We start from the raw sequence: 21,241 nt of genomic DNA on the forward strand, positions 1-21,241 counted from the left end.
GCACCAAAATAACTAAAAATCTGTGCTTATCAACTGCCTTAAACTCTTGTCGAATGAGGCAAAATTAACAATTCAAAGTCGTTACGCTTGCTACATAGGAAAGTTGAATTCTGTCTCACACGGGAAGACAAAAAGCGCATAAAGTGCTCTTCAGCCGGAGAATAAGAAATAGCCTTATTCGTGCTGCATAAGAATGTTGACAATCCTGACATGATAACGGAAACATACTCAAGACTTTAGGAAGTATAATTTTTCCATTTGTTTTAATTTTCTACAGCCATTACAATTTGCATAGCTAATCAATAATGAATAATTGTGTGTACACCTAACAATTTAAATTTAGAGCATGGATTTTTCTGGTCTATATTTAAAAACATTTAAAATTAGAAATGGGACTTTCCTTGAATCCCGTTAACTTTCAAACATGGGTTTGGGGGATTTTCACAACTGCATATAAAAGAAGCCATCTGGGATTTGATGACTTACCTTTTTTCGAATAATAAGTTACACTGAATGTGGTAAGTCCATTAAATTTTAAGGTAATAATCATTTTCACATAAAAAAAAATGCGTTCAACTCATTTATACTGCTGACAGTTGTTCATTGCAAAATTTTGTATTAAAAAAATGCGACAATGAAATACCGCATCATCAAAAAAGAAGGACAATTCAGCAAAATCTAAGTACATTATAAGGAAAACAAGGAACCACACACAATTGAAAGTACTTCCAATATAAATTATCAATGCAACTTTAATATCGTTTCTTTGTATTATAGATTTTGCGACTGAGCCGTTTTTGCAGATCAAAAGAATCGGAAATAATTTAACGAAGAAGAAACGGGAAAGGGAAAACAACAGTTATCTTTAGTAAAATGGTAAGAAAAATAATTAAATGGCAATTCTTTGTGTACACTTATTGAAAGAGTAATCAAGGGAACCAAGGTTATAGCGGTAATCAAAAGAATGTAATCCAGGGACAAAGACCAGACATGGAAAACAGACATGCACAACAAAGAACATAAAGTAACTAAAATCATACATACAAAGTAACAAAAGTAAATGGACAACTCGGACTCCACTAAAAACTGGGAGCATGGACCAGGTGCACCGGTAGGGTAAGCGTCCTAAATAAGGTAGTACATACCTATTATATGTATTGTATCCATTGCCTTACTTTCTTCCAGTGATGAAAATGGATGGTCATACATTAGAATTTTAAGTACAAAATTATAGGTCGGTGAATTAACTTCCAGTCTTTTAACGTTGATGTTGAATATTTTTCTCAAGATTTTATAAAGTATACTGGAATTAAAAAAATCTAGTGCATGGATTTTGTAAAATTCAAAAGGATAACTGTTAGATATTTTATCTTATTTCATAAACATACGAACTATTTTTCTGGTAATAATCAAATAATTCAAATTAAAAAAAAACCGTATCTATAAATCTCCTTTTTGCCTATTTTTTTCCTTTAAAAAGGGATTTTAGTAATAATTTATTTTAAATAAAATCAATGTCAGTGTGCACCACGTGATTAAAGTTATTTCTTCATAGACCGAAAGAAAATAACTGTCATATCTTAAATGTTTCAGCATTGAAAACAAATGTTTCTATAAGAATTTGTAAAATGACAGGAAATTATTATAAAACTTGAACATCTTTCCCAAATATAGTATAACTAATTTCTGTTTACTTTAACTCACAAAGTCCTTATATCTTCTCGGTATAATGTAGTTGAAACGATAATTCACATGATGTTATTTAAGCATTTTTTCATTATATTACTCTTTTGAATTCAATAATGTATAAAAAGCCTATATTTGTTCAATTTGCATTCTTGTATTTGTTTGACATTTATATACTGAATAAGTCTTTGTTTTATTACAGGACAGGTTCGTCGGATCAATTTATGGCACTTGGAGTTGTTAATTGGATGTTAGGCTCCAGTTAAGTGCAATGGAAACATCCAAGTTTCACAGGTGTCTTTACAGACTTGCCTGGACAATTAACAATTATTCTAGAATTATTCTAGAAAAAGTTTAGAATCAAGAGATGAAGTGAAATGCATTAAGGGGCCGGTGATTATTTATTACCAGGGATTGGCCGGCAAAAAGTAGGGGGGTGGGTCAAAGAAAAAATAAAAGTATTTGAAGGGGGTTGTGTATTTTTTGACTAATTGATTAGGAGGGTGGTCATGATTTTGTTTTAAAGAAAAAATCATTTACACATGTACTTGTGCAATATTGTTGTGATCACTTTTGTATAAAATTTACCGCTGGTTGTAATAGTGGTTTGCATTTGTTGCATTATACCATATCTTGTTTTTTTTGTTCAATGGCATGAAGTGTATGTGTACATAGCAAAACACAAGAAAATATTATTTCCAAAATTTCTTATAATGTTCAAATCATAATAAATGGAATATTGAATTTATTCATAGCTATTTTTATTTTAAACTTCATTTTAAATAAAGTTATTTGTTATCAAATGTTTTCAAAAACAAAATATGTGATCTAAATTTATCAAAACATGAACCATAATTTGAACTGTTTATGCATCAAAAATCATCCCAGGCTGGTGCACCAAATTCTCAATAAGGTCCATGGAAAAGACTTATAATAAATTTCAATATTCAAGCAGTTGCATTACAGTTTTGATTACTTTATATCCTGTTCGTGCTTAGATAATTTTTGGACAGAAATACAAGAAATTTTTCGTGTATGTAACATGAATTTTGAGATTACTTTAAAACATCTTGTTTTGGGATATAAAATATTTGATGAAACATATTTTTGGTTAAATCTCTTATTAACTATAATAGGTTTTTCTATTTATAAAGCATACTATGTATCTGAACATAGAACCAAACATGTTAATACTTTTGATATCTTTGTTAAAGAATTGAAGACTACAATTAACTCAGTTAATAGTAGTTCAAAATTAATATTCATCAAAAATTATGTATCAAACAACTATTAGAAGTGATATTGTATGTTAAGTTGAATGTATTTATGTATTAGTAAATTTATGTTTGAAATATTTTATTTTGACACTTTTTACTACCCTGGGTAACTATTGATTATGAACAGGGAGCGTCAGAAGGTGCTTGGACTTCTGACGTAAATTGTAACAAGCTTTATTGATAATAAAGAATATTATTTGTTGTTAAAAAAACAGTTTTGATTACAAATTAAATTATAAGAAATGTTTCCAATATTTGAACAGGTTATACAATATAACCTGATTTTGGGCAGTTTACGCTAAAACAAAGACGGCGTCCTATTAAGCGTAAACTGCCCTTTCCATTCAGCAAAATTCCGAATTCATAAATGTGTTTAGCATGGTAAGATCTAACTATGGTCATTTTTTTGTGTAAATCTGTTAAGCTTTGATGGAGTTATTGTCCCTATTTAACATACTTTCATTACTTTGAATGTTATCAGTTTTGTAACTGGAGTCGTCTGAATGTGCAAGTTTCTCAGTTAAAATGGCACTTCGAAATGTACAATACGTAATAAGATTTCTTGTATAGTGTACGATGTTTAGTGTGTGCAAGCGTACTGGTCATTTAATGCTCTCTGTATTATACAGCTGTGTTTGCTTTTCCAGATTTATGTGTCAATATCAACTACCTATATACTGACTTAGTAACCTCATAAAGGACACCATATTGTGTGGTTCGTTTGTGCACTGGGCTCTGTAACACTGTCTAAATGAAATCTCCTTTAGAAACACATAGTTTATTAGATACAACAATGATAAAACAATGATGCACATCGCTTTTATATGCCTAACGCTTAAAACCTTCAAAATAAACCGATATCACAATGCAACTGAAGTGACAGGCAGTAATTTAACTCCCTAGCGTTTTTTTACCACGCCATATTTGAAGCTCGACAGAAAACCGGCAAAAAATAGTATCATGACAATTTAGCTTATAAGGAAACCTAAAGGTTCAAATAAATCTAAATCATTCTCCAGGAAAGTTACATTCCTGTGAGAATACGGCATAACCGTAGATTATTTAGATCAGCTCACTACTGCTTATATCCATAACAAAATTATGTGATAATCACGTGATAGTAGCTAACCACGTGTACATGTTATCAGATCAAAATCACTTTTGTTACAATTTCAAAGATCGTCTGACACTAGTAGACCAATTAGAAACAAACTTTATATGGTTTATTGTTTATTAGACAACAACAATATTCAAGAACAATTTCGAATGGAATCTTGTCTCTGCGGTGTGGGTCGGCAGTTGTCAGTCATCTTTTCAATACGTTTTGCCCCATATTATTATATTGTTGACGTTTTAGTTGTATTTTATTTGTATGTAGTTCCTTTTTACCTTTTGAACTAGGCAATTGTTCACTTATTCATTAAAATTAAATTCTGTAAAGCCATGTTGGAATTATTACCTTATTGCGACGTCTTCTTCGCTATTTCAAAGCTATTTCTTTCAACATTTTTCTTCACAGAAACAATTGGCCAGAATTCATTGTTAAATTCACATGAATGATACTAAGGTATGATTGCCAGGATATTGTATCCAAGAAAAGATATGGCCCCTTTATGCGAACAAAAAATAGAATATTACTTATCAATCCGGGTGAGCTATTCATGCTCTCTAGAACCTCCATCTGTTTTATTTTGCTGTTGCAACATTCATAGCTCAGTCCATGGATATTTCTTATATAATCATATATATATACAAACGTCTCAGAATGTGACGACTCTATTCGCTACACTGCTCCATCGGATCAAATTGTTACAGGGAAGATAATGTAAATTCATAGATGGGTCTGAAAAATTGTCAACAATTCAAAATGTTTAGTAGTTCCCTCCGCGTGAGTGGAATTTCCTCAAAATTTAACAATATTTTTTTTTTTTTATAAAGGGTGATTAAAATATCTATTGAGCCAATCGAAAATACTTATTATGAAAGGTTGCATAATTATGGCTGATGGACTTTTTTCAAACTATCGAGATAACCTTGTGAAATAGCTTGCGTTGTTTTAAAAAAGTACACATATTATTTGAATAAACAGTATCAAGAATTACGTAATATACAAATCTATATATATACATGTGCATATACATATTTATGTGAAATGACTGGATAGCTGTACTGAGACATGTTTGATCCACATTAGTTCGTTTTGCCCCGAAAGAAAGGAAACAGCCATGATTCGATAGAGCACTGTAACCAATATCTAGAGTCGTCACAATTTGAGACGTTTGTATGATATACAGTTAATGTGACATGTGTCGATAATGTGATCCTCTACACAGATGAGCAGACCTGTAATGCTTTATATCATATATTAAGGTACAAACCTAGATTACAGCATTAGAGCATTAATCACCAGGCAAGCTAAAGTTATTGTTTATATAGCGTAGCGGCCCGAGTGGTCTGGGACGCTGGAGTTAGCGCAGGCGATGTTGCCATAAACAACATCGCGGTATGATTTCGAAATTAAGACGCTGTCTTTGAGAACACTACGCACAAACTCATTTTTTTCAAGTGTTATTACTACATTGACTGAAAATTTATGTTGAGGTTGAAGGTAGTAAGTTGAGATTCCGTAAAAAAAAACGCTAATGAATCTTGTTAAACATTGTTCTATTTATAGTAATAGTCATTTTTAAGTATTTACATATATTTTTTTGATTTTACGCCATTTTTCATCATTACATTTGGACTGTTTTTTTGTTGAAAAATTAAAGTGTTTGAATGTTAAATCAAAATAATTTTGTAAAAGTGTAAGAACAACACTCCTTTAAGTTTAAGAAAGTCAGCTTTATAGTTTAGTTTTGAAAATTGGCACGCTGCCAAGTAAATGAAGATTTGTAGGGGTTTTTCTTCTGTTTTGACATGGGCAACCCGGAAGCATGTCATAGCCGAAGTAACGCTTCAATTTCATTATAATTACTTTTAAAATATCAGCGTTGCTTTACATTACTTATTTGTAAATGTCGAGCTGGGATTTTTACATTTTCATGACTTTTTATGCACATGAAAAAAAAAGTATTTTTCGTAAAAATTCGAAATTTGTTGAGCAGTTCCTTCATATGTTATATATGCCACATGCCAATTTTAAAACAATTTATACATTAAAGGCAGTCAACTAAAAGATTGAAATTACAAAAAAAAACTCTGATTAGCATTTAAATACAAGTTGGAAAACAATATACAAGAGATTACTTTGGGCCTATTTGGCCAATTGAAAAAATTAGATGTTTCCATCCCCTGCATTCTGTTCCTTCTTTATTTGTTTGGAAAACGTTCATATTGGTCTCAATATCGTATTAATTTCCCATAGACTTCTATAGTGAAGTGCATAGGTTTAGAATTTTTTTTAAATATGTAAATTGATTCAATAAAACTTTCACTTATGTAGCTTTTCTAAAGACATGTGAAAAAATAATTTCCCGCAAAGAAAATAGATTGAGTCCACGAAGATTGGACAGAAAAGTAGTCTTGAACTATAAATAGCTACTTTTTCTACTTTCACTTTCGTTTTGCACACATCAAACCAACCTTTTCAGTGAAACATTTCTGTTATTATGTTAGGTTTTCATTTTAAAAAAGTTTGTCATCTTATAATGTGATGTTTGCTCTATTTCGAAGTCTTTGTTTATATCTTTTGACAAACCTTAGTTTGTAGAGAGGCAAACAGAAAATGCACTATATTTTTATAGCATCCATGTTTTGACGTACACCCGCTCAGGGATATGCAATGCGATATTGGTACCTATTACTAATAAACATTTCAATATAATTATAAAAGTTGTGGTTTTGCTGCTAGAGTATTCATTTTCATACTGAAAATCCAGAATATCATTGCCCTGCTACAAACATTAATTTTTCTATTAAAATTTTTACATAGGTACCCTATTCCAGGCCTAAGACTAGTATCTCAATGTTTGCCAGAAAATATCATTTTTGATAAAAAGCTGCTGCATTAGTCAAACTAAGCAAATTTGTGGTTTATTCTGACATGGTAGATACAGTAGCTGTACTATGAGTTCCAAATCATTATTTAATCTCCACTTGTGAGTTCCATATATGGAATTATTAATATCCGAACCTCCTTTTTTGTCTTTAACACAAGGGAGCCGCTTGTTTAAGGTAAAGTATATGTACCGGTACAACCAACTGTTCTAAACTATAGATATGGTCATTTCAATTATAATAAATTGTGAAAAAAATCATACCAATATCATCGTTTGGAAAAAATATTGCTATTCGTATGCAGAAAATACAGATTTTAAGCCATTTTGGTACCACAGGCAGATACAAAACGACCTCAATATGACAGGACAAGGATTTTTCTTTAAAACAAATAGCTATGATGCAAGAAAAATAGCTTATAGGTACAAATATCATAGTAACATTTGTCTGCTTTAGATACTTTTTGAAAACAAATCAGTTTTTATATGAAAAAACACCATTATATTTCTTGCCGCATTAGAATCTGTCCATTTGAACCACTAAAATAGTCCACCAAAAAAATTGGCTATTGACTTTTGTTTACATCAATCACACAGTTATATGGCAACTCATTTTAGCTATTTATTTGAAAGAAAAACAAAAAGTAATAAAAAAAAATATTCATTTTTTTTTAAATATAAGAGGCAATTTATGGAAAATGATTATTTTCAAGTCCTAACCACATACTAAAAATATGTTGTAACTTGAAACCTATCCTTTACGCAAGAGTACTGCTTCCTTCAGGTTACCTGAATATAGATAAGCTCATCATAAATAATCAAGATAAAAAATCTATTGAACTGATATCCTACAAATTCATGAAAACAAAATGCATTTCCAACTTTGGTAAAGATTAACCATAAATGCAAAAAAAAAACTACCATAAAAAATCAGGTTCAAAAGATGGCTAATTCATCTTAAAAGTGTTACCTGCATTGGGGTACTACTTTTTCAGCTGGTTAAGACCACTTGCTAAATATTCAACTTTACTTGAAAAACTGGCTTAAAAGGTCGCAGTATCGTATTAATTTTCCTATAGACTTCTATAGTGAAGTGCATATTTTTAGGTGTTTTTTTAAATATATAAATTTATTCAATAAAACTTTCACTTATGTAACATTTCTCAGGACATGTGAAAAATATAATAGGATGAGTCCACGGAGATCGGACAGAAAAGTAGTCTTGAACTATAAATAGCTACTTTCTCTACTTTCACTTTAGTTTTGCACACATCAAACCAACCATTTCAGTGGAACATTTTTTATGTTATTATGTTAGATTTTCTTTTAAAAAAAGTTTGTTATCTTATAATGTGATGTTTGCTCTATTTTATAAGTTTTTATTCATATCTTTTGACAAAACATTAGCTTGTAGAGAGGCAAAAAGATAATGCACTATATTTTTATAGCATCCATGTAAGAAACTAATGAAACTTACACAGCTTAAAAAAGATGATTAATTCTTTCTTGAATACGTTTTTATCGGAAGGGTCTGTATCTAACTTCTTCACTAACAAATATCGACGTAATTATGGGTAATAATGCTGGACTAGTAGTGGAGATTGTGGATTGTTATGAAACACTGCCTAACTAATCAACAATTTGGCTACTAGCCTAACGCAGACTGTCATTTAGCATGAATTATAGCGGTGCCTTGGAAGAAGACAGAACAACAGTTTTTTTAGTGTTGCGATATATGGGTGTAAAGGATTGACCAAAATGATGTATTGATAAATGTTGGACAGAATCACGGAAACTTATGTTTAGTCTAAAGTCAGTAATCATGGATTCAATAAAGACAGGTAAGACAAATGTACGGGTATAATCATTATTTTGACAAAAATAGAAATCAAAAAGCCCAAAACATTTCGGTTACTACTAAATAAAGTACAAATGTACAATTTTGAAGTTGCACATGAACAAAAATTAACAAAAAGTCCTTTTTCATATTTTAGACTTTGGCTTCGTTTCTGAAGATTTTTAGGAAAGGGGAGTAACTTTTGTACAAATTTGTCATCTGACAGACTGGTTTACTGTCAAATTTGAGCAATGGATAGCAGTAGCCTTCAAATTCAAATATTCAAGAGCCGTGGTAAGTACTTTGATTCTTTTGCATAACTTATTTCAAACCATTCAGGTATTTACCGAAGTGAAAATAGTTTAAATTTGCAATAAAAATGTTTTCTGTTTTCCCTTTCTCCAATGAGACCACCAGCCAGGTTGTCAGATGTCGTGGGTTACGTCCCTTTAAACAAAACTTGCCAAAAAAGCTTCCATTTCGTAAATATGACAAACGTCTATAAGCCTGATTCCTAATGTGGTGAATACCTTTTGTATGGCCGTATACAGTACAACCTAATCCCTTTGAGGATTCAGTGTCCGGGCTGTTTTCTGATTTGGCCGCCAAATGGCCTAAAGGAATAAAGTACAACCTACAGGAAACACTGATAAATACCGACCATATTTTATGATTGGTTAATATAATTTTAAAATTGATTCATACAAATAGTTTTCCTGTTATGCGTTCATTAGAATTTTCAATAGTATCGGCGGTCAGACCCTTGCAAAGCTTGTTCCCTGCTTTAGTATCTTGAAAAATAAGACAAAAAGTCACAAAACATATTCCTAAAACTACTTTGTCTGTAAAAAGCTGAATAACTATAATATTTATATTTGGAGTTGCTTATAAAATGGAACAATGCATGTATGTCCAAATTACTTTATTTTTGTTGTTGAAATGAATAAAATCCTTAATCCTTTTAATTATCTTAAATATGTCATTCGCAAGGATTTACAAGTGTGAAAGAATACAAGAAGGTGATTGAAGCATTGCAGTTTCCCGTCTATCATTTCCTTTATCAAATAATAAATGTTCATGATGTTTTCTTCTTACTATACTTGTACATGTACATACATTTAAAGGTGATTCCTAGTATTCATTGAAATTCTGAGTAATAAATTTATTCGTTAAACAGTATTGTTTGAAAATTATTAAAAGATGTCAATAAAGAGAGAAATAATTTTTTTGAAACTGTCATGAAAATAACGAGCTTGTCAATTTCTATTGCAGGAAAAGGAGTCTTCTAGTAGAGTGTGAGGGTGCAGAAAGTGTTGACACGCTAAGAGCCTCCAATTGAAAAAGAACCAAATGGATAAATCCAGACTTTGAATCGCATCTACCCAAAAGAACTTGAGATAAAGGATACTACAGACACTGTGAAGTCGGCCTCATATCTTGACCTACACTTAGAAATCGATGGTAAAGGAAAACTATTGACCAAATTTTACGACAAACGTGATGACTTTTCATTCAAAATTGTCAACTTTCCTTTCATCTGTGGCAATATCCCTTCGGCTCCTGCGTATGGAGGCTTCATTTCACAACTCATACGTTATGCCAGAGCTTGCGGAAACTACGCAGACTTTTTGTATCTCGCTAGAACTCTAACAAATAGGCTTCTGGAGCAGGGTTATGTTGCTACAAGATTGAAGTCATCACTACAGAAGTTTTATGGTCGTCATCATGAACTCGTGGATCGTTATCCATCAGCATCATGAAAACTGATTTATTCAACGGATCATAGTTTACCTGTTCTCGTTTGTCTACCCCGGACTTGACTTTTTATGAGCAACTCGGCGGGTGTTTCTAGAAAATCAGTGAACGCTTACCCTACCGGTGCACCTGGTCCATGGTCCCAGTTTTTAGTGGAGTTCGAGTTGCTCATTTACTTTTGTTACTTTGTATGTATGATTTTAGTTACTTTATGTTCTTTGTTGTGTGTGTGTGTTTTCCATGTCTTGTCTTTGTCCCTGGATTATATTCTTTTGATTACCGCTATAACCTTGGTTCCCTTGATTACTCTTTGAATTCTGGAGCTTATGATGGGAAATAGAAACAAAATGGACAAAACATTACAAATCTTATTAAATAATACAAATGTACAAAATGTTTTTTTGTGTTTGAAATTCATATATTGCATATATACACATACATGTATGAGTTAAAGTTACATATACATATGTACATTGTACATGTATGTCTGCAAATGAGGCTGTCTAACGGTAATGCATAAATGTACGTGTATGTCATGTTATGGAAATTAAAGTGAATCTCTTTTCTCAGCAAGATATTGGCATGATATTTTAATTCTAAAGAAGTTAAGTAGGTTGTCAGTGAGAGACACACGTTGTACAGCTCTCTTCCATAACGAAACTGCTATATTTTTCATAATCCATTCTTCAGAAATTATCTCCCCTTAAAGGACACACATGCTATTATTAAATATTCATTGTCAGTCTTAATTGATGTGCCATATATGATATTAGTGCTTTTGTGTGGAAAATATTCCTAATGATGATGAATGCTTTTGGTCTTTTGGTTGATGTATACATTTATGAATGATAACATCTTTTCTGGTGAACATGCTGGCAGAATACCTAAATTGGGTATTTAGTGTTTTACCCCCTCCCCAGCTTATATTTTACTATTATATGTCAGTACATAGCAGTTACTTATGTTATTAACATAAAGTGTGAAGTTGCAAATCTTTTTCGAGATTTTTCTTTCTTGTAAAGACGCTTTAAATGAAGTAAAGGATCAGGGATCAGAAAACAAAATGTCGGCCATATCTCGGCCATCTTGGATTTTACGGAAAAAATATTTTGCGCGTTTTTTTTTTTTTTGTTTCACATGGGGTCCTACCCAATGTGCTATTAATTATTAGTAATTGCTGAAATCACTTTTGGGCGATTTTGCATGGTTTTCTCACAGACAGTATCTTAATAACCAATGAATTCAAAACTTACATACATAAATAATTGATTATTCAAGGATGAAGTCATACATTATCCATGTAGATAGTCGATTAGACTGCATACAGGCCCAAATTTCATATTTTGTTGAAAGAAGCATGCGTGAAAACGCCATTGTGACAGGTATGAGTGACTGCAGTGGCTAAACTGAAGTCCATCCCTAATAACAATTTGAAAATAACTGAAAATATAATGATTGATTGAGCACACCGCATAGACCTATTCACATAATCTGAAAATCCAAGACCATGCAATTGTAGAGAAATTCATGGTCACAATGACAAAGAGCATATACCTAAAACTGCTATGAAAATATCTAAAAGCGAGAACAGTCAATTAAAAGGAATCTACATAATACTTCAATCCCATGTGAAAATGCGGGAAACGGCTAATTAAGGTTCAAACAAAGTATAACGATAGAGAGTTGGGGAAAAAAATCATAGGCAGTTATTTAATTTTTACTCATAGTGGTGCAAGGTATACAAAAAAGATGGTGATACCAAAAGCCAGTAAGTGAAGTTCTTTCTCAACATCAAACTCGTCAAGGAACTTTTGAGATAGTAACAACAAAAGCGATAAATGTTAAAAGGCATAGTTATTTTGCAAGCTCCGCTCTGTTTACAACGTATGCCGAGATGAGAGAGGCAATATTCTATCCCTGACAAAAAATGTATAACACGCTTGTGCAACGATTAGTTGATAGAGATGGCCGTATACATGATGGTTTTGACGACGACAGAGGCACAGGGGCTAGAATTCTAGTTTACCTTAAAGAAATTGATCTTAGGAATGTGATTATTATCTCGTCTAGAACTCCACCGCCTTGAGTCCAACATTGGATTCAGGAAAAAACATCATGATAATAGACAATATAATATCCGTTCTTAGAAAGCTGTAAATTGGTTCTTTCCGAATGTTTCAAGATGTAAATTAGTTAACAAAAAAGCACATTGTTCTACGCTTTTTTCAAGTGCACTATTATGATATCTTAGATTAATTTCTATTACGTGCAATAGATATTTTGTCTTATGTTTTCCTGACTTTCTTCATGTTTTCTTTCCTTGGTTGTACATTTGATATATTTTTTAAAATAGAATTTAGTTCAATTTTGTAACAGGATATATCTAAGTTTGTTTTTATTTTACTTATCTTGTGTTTTGGGGTTTTTTTATCTTTTGTGTGTGTTTGTTTGTTTTGTTTGTTCTGTTTTTTTATTATTTTGTTTGTGTTTGTTTGTTTTTGTTTCTTCACCCTTTTCACATCTAGGATAAACATCTGAATCGAATTTCACTAATTTCTCATCGACAAACTGTCAAATGAACAAATGTTCTTGATGTTTGATAAACACCTATATCGTGAATATGATTAGTTCTACCGAATAGCTGAAAATAACAGCTTCCGAATTTGATTATTATCATAATGATGTGTTAAAGTGCTGCTTTGATATACAATGTATCCACAATTATGCACAACCAATACACTACAACGCAAACAAGTGTTATTTAAAAAGCAACTATTTTGATTCGTATGGTCTAGTGATATACGGGTACATTTTTGTCTGAGTCAAGGCTATTTTTCGCACCAAAAGGAAAATAGGTAACTCTGGCTTAATTTATGGAAAAGACCAGACGAACAAAGCACTTTTTTTATTTTTGGTTGTTTAATATGAACTCTTATTTACCATTTGTATTTTTTGTTGGGGTTTTCCCCTTTATTTCAATTTTGTATTTTGTTGTATTTTTGAAATGTTGTTTTATAGTATAATAAAATAGTCGTTTTGTATGTTACTTTTGTACTTTTATACAAATATATAAGTACAAATTACAATTTCTGTCGTTGAATGTAAATTATACGGAAGATATTTTAAAGAGTAATCAAGAGTTACCTGGTATAGGTATTCTACTTTTTAGTTGTTTATTCTAGTCAGGTATTAATTTTTGACGGAAATTTAGTAATGATGGCTGGTCATTATATTTGTAATATTTTAGAATTAAAGTTATCTAATTATTTAACACTTTCATTTCACATGCAACATTTGCATGAAGCTTTAGCTTATTGATCAGTGCAGTTGAAAGACCAGAATTATAGAGGCGTATTATACCAGAAATCATGGTAAGTCATATTCCTCATTTTGGCTCTTTGTCCTGACAGTTTATAGAAGTATGAATTACTATTCACAACATCAGTCTCAGAGTAAGTTTTCCTATGTCCTGAGTATTACTGAGATGTAGTTTTGGTGCTGCATGTTTCCTTTGTATGAGCCTAATGTGAACGAGCATTGTCTGAGTGTTCGATTTATTCGACAGCGACCTTTGATCTTTTTGTCTTTTGTAATGGGTCATAAAGAGAAATGGAATGAGCTTAAGACATATATTTTATTTTGACTTCGTTATATTAAAACACTTTATGTTGTACGTATTTTTGAAAGGTTTATATGATCTATTGAATCTTGTATTAACTGTTGTGCTAATGTTTTGCAGGTGCTTATAACTCTAGTGTCTGTGTAAGAATTGTACTGCTAGTTTTTGAGTATAATGTAGTTGATTGTATTATCTTATTTACGATTGGCTTGACTTACTGTGACAGATATTTCATATTTATTTTCCGTAGTTTCTACTAGTGATTATCTCCCTTTGTTTTAGGATCATATTTAATAATAGTGATGTGCTTATTGTTACTTATGTCGGGTTATTTTTTGCCATTACTATAAGTATGATCAGATACGTTTAAATTATCTGTATCGATAATTTGGTGTTAAGCCGATGAAAGTTATTTGCAAGAAGTAGTTTGTTATTTATTGTGCAGAACACCTCGCGGAATGTTCTTGTATGAAAAATATACATTATTTGTGTATTTGATGTAGATAATTATCGGCGTAATGTATGTCGTATCGAAATGAATAGACCATGTCAATGTCATGGCTCGATGGGAGTTCATGTCATTTGTACTTTAGGGAGATTTACTTACAGCGTAAATTACTTATGTTTCATATATCTTACTTATAGAAATACATAGTCTTATACAATTATTGTATGTATTTGTTATTACAGGGCTTTGTACTCTACGTTTATATTTGGTTGAATCAAGTTACGAACCCTAAATGTCTGGGTTTTGTTGTCAACTATAAAAAGCAGGACTGTTATAGGAATATGAATAATCGGCAAGTACATGTAGTGGTGCTCGATCGGACAATAAGAAATAACCTCTTTTCACGCTGCATATGGATGGCGAAAGTCATAATATGATCATAAATAAACTAAATTCCTTAAGTCATCAAAATTTGAATTGCTAATCATTCATGATATCAATATTCGCGTTTACACGGATTTTTCTGGTCTATATTTACATCTTAAAGATTCTAAATCTCAATAAAAATGCTATCCGTCAACTCTCAAATCCCCTTAGCGAATTGAGTACAATGTTATACAAAAAATTTGATACAAAATTCAGTCAAGGTCGATTTTCAATATCATAAATGCGTTAAAATCTCTTAAATAATTGCTTTTTAAAGTATATGAAGACTTCATAGTTCTCAGATCGATGATTCTGGATTCGGTATGATACATTGTAGTTCCCATAGTTTTTGTCAGAGATGCATCTCTATACTCCAAATATGTATACTATCTCGTTAACTTACGTATATTCAATATTCAACAACATAAAGCCATATTTCCGCAGCACAGACGAAATTGAAAAAGAAAATTTGAACTGCATTTTCTTAAGGATTAAATAAAGCTGTAAGGGGTCCTGAATTAACAAAACTAAACCGTATTGATTTTTGTCCTATTTCTCAATGGACAGAAAAACGGGGAAAAAACAGTGCACGTTAAACTGGTTAAACTGGTTAAACTTTTAGATTTATACTGTATAAATCAAATCACAGTTGAAAGAAAAAAAATAATACCAGCGAATATGATCACTTGACAGAATCAGCGAAAAAAATAATACGTTTACAAAAAAAAAAGGAATATATACTTTCAAATGCAGTAATTTGCTAACGATCTCTTCATCATTTTAAATCACATTCTGTACAAATGACTTTTTGTCATAGACACAGGGGGCTTTAACACATTTGTTTTCGTCGTAGTGGTATATTCCCTTCCTTTGAATTTTCAATTTAATTACATTTCAAAGGATGTGAATACATCTGCACTTTTAAATGGATAAGTATGTTTACAGTGTGCACATTAACCGAATAATCATTTAAAATTAGAATTAGGACTTTTCATGCCTATTTTTATCTGTCGAAAATTCCATTCAGAAGTTTTGGGAATTTTTAGAACTTCATACTAAAGCAATCAGTTAGGATTTGATTAATTATCTTTTTTTGGACTAGAATTTTGCAACAACAAAAGCGGTACTTCAATCAATTATGACCCCTGTCACAGATACTTGTGCACACAATTTCTACTGCAAATTTAATATTTTTTTAGAATATCGGCAAAAACCTAAGACGTGATATCTTTCTGCAGATGAGATAGAATCTTCATATTGGTTAGTTACATCATCATGACGCATAATAGAATGTATGTAGCGATATAAACAGAGGCTGGATACAGCCTGCTTTGAAAGCTTATACTTAACAGTGTTCTCGTTTAATAAAGAATGTGCATATCAAATCAACGGACCTACGGTAAAATGTATAAATAATTTTCTAAAGATTAAATATGTAGTCCATAGGCTGGTAGTAAATATTTAATCTTTAGAAAATTAATCCTATAAAACATTTAAACTAAAAGACAATGTTATTCAGAAATGGATTTTTTTAGTGTCGTATACAAGAAGAAGCAATTTGATTATAATAAGAAATACGTTCTATTAATTCCTGACGTGATATAACTATAACAAATATTGTTAAACATTTAGAAAAAAATATTGAATTTGGTAATCAATGTTAAACAAGAATTAACTTTTATTTCTATTTAATTACTTCTTTCTTTTCTAAAGACATCACCTGCAAATTGCAAACACCTGTTTTCAGGAATGTTTTAAGCCTTATTATTGCTGTGAAAGCGTTGAACCAATTAATATGAAGTATAGAAGAGTGCTGAATTTTGTTTCATATGGGAAGATGAATAATCAACAAGTACATGTAGTGGTCAAACTACATGTAGTGATCCGATATCAACGGATTTTTGAGCATTAAATATAAATGTATTTATAAGAATTTGTAAGATGACAAGAAATGATGTTTCTTGTAGTAGGTATGATATAGTTTTAATATCCTTCCAAATTATGTTAAGACAAATTTATCTTTGGCCTTTTACATTCTCAGTATAAACAGTTAAGCAAAAACTTGGCAGTGGGTCGGTGGCACATGGCAATACATTTTTTTTTCTCAAAAATTTTCACCCATTTCATATCATAAATGCATCCTTTTTTAAAGTTGGATGTTAGTTCTGGGTTAACCAGATAGAAGAGAAATGATTTGCATAGAAATCAGTGAAATTCATTGATGAAAGGATAACTCTTCAATATAGCAAAGTTTGGTTGCTATGTTATTATCTGAGCAACCTATTGTCGATTTAAAACACACTTTATACTATTTGATATATGATAAATACGTTACATTGGTACACAATATTCAGTAGGATAACATTTACACTGTGCCACCCATATCATAGGATCAGCCGGAATTATACATGGACAACCTTTTAGAATTTATGTAAAAGGGCGTTTGTATGTTTTTTATAGACTTTAACTGAAGAGACATGGAGTGACCGTGCACATTATTGAACCAGGGTATTTCATCACCAATATTCTGTTCCAGGTAGAATATGCAGCACCTACATGGCTCAATACAACACATTACCTACAGATCTCCAGACATTATGGTGAAGAGTTTTTAGAAGAACGTAAGCTAGTTAAATGCATAATTACACCACATTGGTACAAAATATTTAATGGGATATAATCAACACTGTACCTATCATAACATGGGATGCCTGATTGTTTACATGGACAGGTTCTTCAAACGATAATTTGAATAAATTAAAGAACACATTCGTCGGATAAATGTATGGCCCTTTTAGTTGTTAAATGAATGTATGGCTCCGGTTTCGTGTATTGAAAACATCCACGTTTCACGGGTGTCTTCCAGACATGCCTGGAGTTTTTATTTATATTCATATTTCAGCACGGCGTTTGTTAATCTACAGTGACCAGTACGGCGTGTGTTAATCTTTATTGACCAGCATGGCTTGTGTTGATCCCCAGATTCCAGCACCGCTTGTACATGTGTTAATCTTCAAAGTCTAGAGTCTAGCACGTGGTGTGTTAAACTTCAGAGTTCAGTATTGATAAGCAAGCACTATGTCATGTGTGGGGCTTCAGCTACTAGCACTGCGGGTGTTAATCTTTAGTGACCAGCACGGTATGTTAATCTTCTGTCACCAACTTGTTGATCTTCAAACGACCTTCAATCAACAGCAAGATGTGTTTTGATCTATAACGAGCACCATAATGTGTATTAATCTTCAACAAACAGCACATCGTGTGCTAATTTTCAACCAGCAGCACATCGTGTGTTGATCTTCAACCAGCAGCACAAGTTTTATTCATCTTCATCACACAGCACAATGTGTGTTGATTTTCAACAAGCAACAAAGCGAGCATTGATTTTCACGGCATGTGTTAATCTTCATAGTCTCGCACGGCATGTGTTAATCTTTAGTGATCAGCACGACGTGTGTTTATCTTCAAAATCCAGCACGGTGTCTGTTAATCTTTAGAGTTTAGCACGGCGTGTGTTAATCTTAAGCGATTAGCACGGCGTGTGTTAATCTCCAGTTACCAATATGTTGATCTTCAACCAAAAGCACGACAAGTGTTGATTTGCAACAAAAGCGGCATGACATGTGTGGATTTTCAACCAACAGCACGGCGTGAATAATCAAGGGAACCAATATTCTAGCGGAATTCGAAAGAATGACACGTTGAATAAATCAGTTTTCATGGTGCAGATGGATACACCATAACGATCCACGAGTTCATGATAACGACCATAAAACTTCTGTAGTGATGACTACAATCTTGTAGCAACATAACCCTGTTCCAGAAGCCAAATTGTAAGAAGTCCAGCGCGATACATTAAGTTCGTGTAGTTACGGCAAGCTCTGGCATAACGTATGAGTTGTGTTATAAAAAACTTCATACTAAGGTGCTGAAGAAACTAATTACATGGAAAGCACTTGGAACGTTAATAGTAAAATACGTTTGGACGATATGTTGACTCTTAACACCGACGACTATAATATTCAAACCAAAGATATAAATTCTGTAGAAATTTCTTTATAAAAGGCAAATACTGATAATAAACAATGTTCGTTTCTTAATCTTAGTATTCATATCAATAATGATAAATTTATACTAAAATTTATGATAAAATGAATCATGTTTCATTCCTTATTGTTAACTTTCCGTTTTTAGATGGTGACGTCTTCTTGTCACCATCACATGGTGTTTACATTACACAATTTGTTAGATTTGCTTGTATTTGAAACAATGTTTCGGATTTTAACGAAATAAAACTTTATATAACCGAGAAACTATTACATCAAAGTATTTCATATAAGAAGTTCACAAAAAATTCACGAAATTTTGTCAAACGATACAACAAACTCATTCTCAACACAGATGTACTTGTAAAAAATTATGCATGCAAGGATCTAAACTACACTTTCAGGTAATAATCTTCACAAATCACGGAAAGCTCAATACTAACCCAATAAATTGATTATTGTGTTGAATAGATTCATTCGTAAGGGGTTAAGTTATAATACTGATGTCAAATCGTTCAAGATAGCAATTTTAATATAAACATTGTTACTCTCGTAAGTTTAGTACATAGTAATTAACACACTATATTTAAAAGCAGTTTTGATATGACACGGGTTGTGTCCTTATTGTGTGGCTTATAATGAACTATATATCTTAACCCTGCAAACGGAGAATTATGATTAAATTGCATACGATAAGGACATAACTTTTGTAGGTTAAAACTGGTCTAGATCTGGCATGTCAGTTAACTGCTAGTAGTCCTTTAATTTGTTTGTGCATTTGTGTTACGTATCATAAGTTTCTTTTTGTCTGTTTTACCAAAGGACTTAGAACTTTTTGAAATGATTTTTAGGTCAGTACAGTTGTGTTGTATTTTTCTACAGTGGCCAGTTAGAAAAGGGAAGGTTGTGATTACTACGAAGTAATTAAGCAACGTCGTAAATTTGTGCCTGTCCCAAGTTAGGAATATTTTGTCTCTGTATGTCTTGCTTCGCTTTCACTTTCAGTTTTCTTTTATGTAGTTTAAGTCCATAGTTTATTTAATTATTCTCTTAATTACATACTTACTTACTGTTCATTACGAACTTCTTTTAATGATGTTCTTGCTCGTTTCTTCTTGATTGCATCCATTGAGGAGGTCTTTATTCGTGATCTTATTTCACCAAAATATTCGGAGGATCACCCTTAGGCGCCTTGTTTGAAATGCGGAGAGTTTTTGTTGGTCAGCCTCAGTCATTTTTCAGCTCTGAACCATCCAACGCATTAGGTATAGCACATATCTTGTATAGCTTCAATTTAATGCGTGTAGTGTACTATATACATGTATCCAGATTTCCATATCTTCTGCAAGATGTTGACAAACTTTGTCGAATTTCAATACCAGCAACTGTATTGCCGAGATATGTAATTGTATCTGCCTGAGGTAGTGCTTGCCCATTTAGTAGTTCTGTTGAAGGAGAAGACCATGTTATTGTTCAAGTCATGAATATCGAAACTAGTCTTTTAAATGTTCATGAAAATTGAATTGAAATAAAATTATTTTCTTTTCTTAACTAATTAATCGCGATTTAAAATTAGGCAATTTGAATTTCCCGCGTCTATAGGAGCCACCATGATCGGTTGAGTTGTGACGTCACGAAGTCGGTTTGAACAGTGAAAGTTTTTGTATCATAAGAGTCGAACTTAATACAAAGGTGGTCTTTCCCTTTAATGAGTTGAAATTGAAGAGAATCATTACCAGATTGTCTGTCTTTGATTCGTAAGCTGATTTGATTGGAACAAGTTTGTATTGTTGGTTTTTTCTTTGATATGTTAATGAGTGTGCGATAGTAAGGCAATATCATCATCAAAAGCAAGTTCTTCTGAAGTTGAAAAGATCACCATCTGAAGCCTCTTGGGTTTTTATACTCTTTTATAGGGATGTCAGGTGATACTTTTTGTTTTCCGCAAATCAATTTTGTTATTCGTTCCTTGCTTCATTCTATTTCGAGCTTCTATTGTTTTTTTTTTACTTTTTTTTCAAAACATCTATGTTATGATCTTTGATATTTGCCCTTTTTTATCTGCTGTGTCTTCTTCCAAATTTTGGAGCATTTGGAGTGCAGTTTTGTTGCTTGACTCTGAAGGTTTTTTATACTGGGGTTATTTATCTTG

The 21,241-nt window shown here is 32.0% G+C and overlaps 3 long non-coding RNA genes across 3 annotated transcripts; all 3 read left to right on the forward strand.

The window, feature by feature from the left end:
* Nucleotides 1-484: 484 nt before the first annotated feature.
* LOC148609660 (uncharacterized) lies at nucleotides 485-3,175 on the forward strand. The gene is made up of 3 exons (XR_015914460.1): nucleotides 485-518; nucleotides 778-876; nucleotides 1,889-3,175. It is a non-coding gene; the product is annotated as an uncharacterized LOC148609660 (long non-coding RNA).
* Nucleotides 3,176-4,787: 1,612 nt separating this feature from the next.
* Nucleotides 4,788-11,485, forward strand: LOC148609661 (uncharacterized). The gene is made up of 3 exons (XR_015914503.1): nucleotides 4,788-5,333; nucleotides 8,953-9,089; nucleotides 10,068-11,485. It is a non-coding gene; the product is annotated as an uncharacterized LOC148609661 (long non-coding RNA).
* A 5,544-nt stretch (nucleotides 11,486-17,029) lies between these two features.
* LOC148609662 (uncharacterized) lies at nucleotides 17,030-20,986 on the forward strand. Its single transcript, XR_015914468.1, has 2 exons — nucleotides 17,030-17,664; nucleotides 17,946-20,986. It is a non-coding gene; the product is annotated as an uncharacterized LOC148609662 (long non-coding RNA).
* The last annotated feature ends 255 nt before the right edge of the window (nucleotides 20,987-21,241 follow it).

This window comes from Perna viridis, chromosome 8 (genome assembly GCF_037379345.1).
Source record: "Perna viridis isolate PV_CMFRI_1.1 ecotype Kerala chromosome 8, ASM3737934v1, whole genome shotgun sequence".
Classification (NCBI taxonomy): domain Eukaryota; kingdom Metazoa; phylum Mollusca; class Bivalvia; order Mytilida; family Mytilidae; genus Perna; species Perna viridis.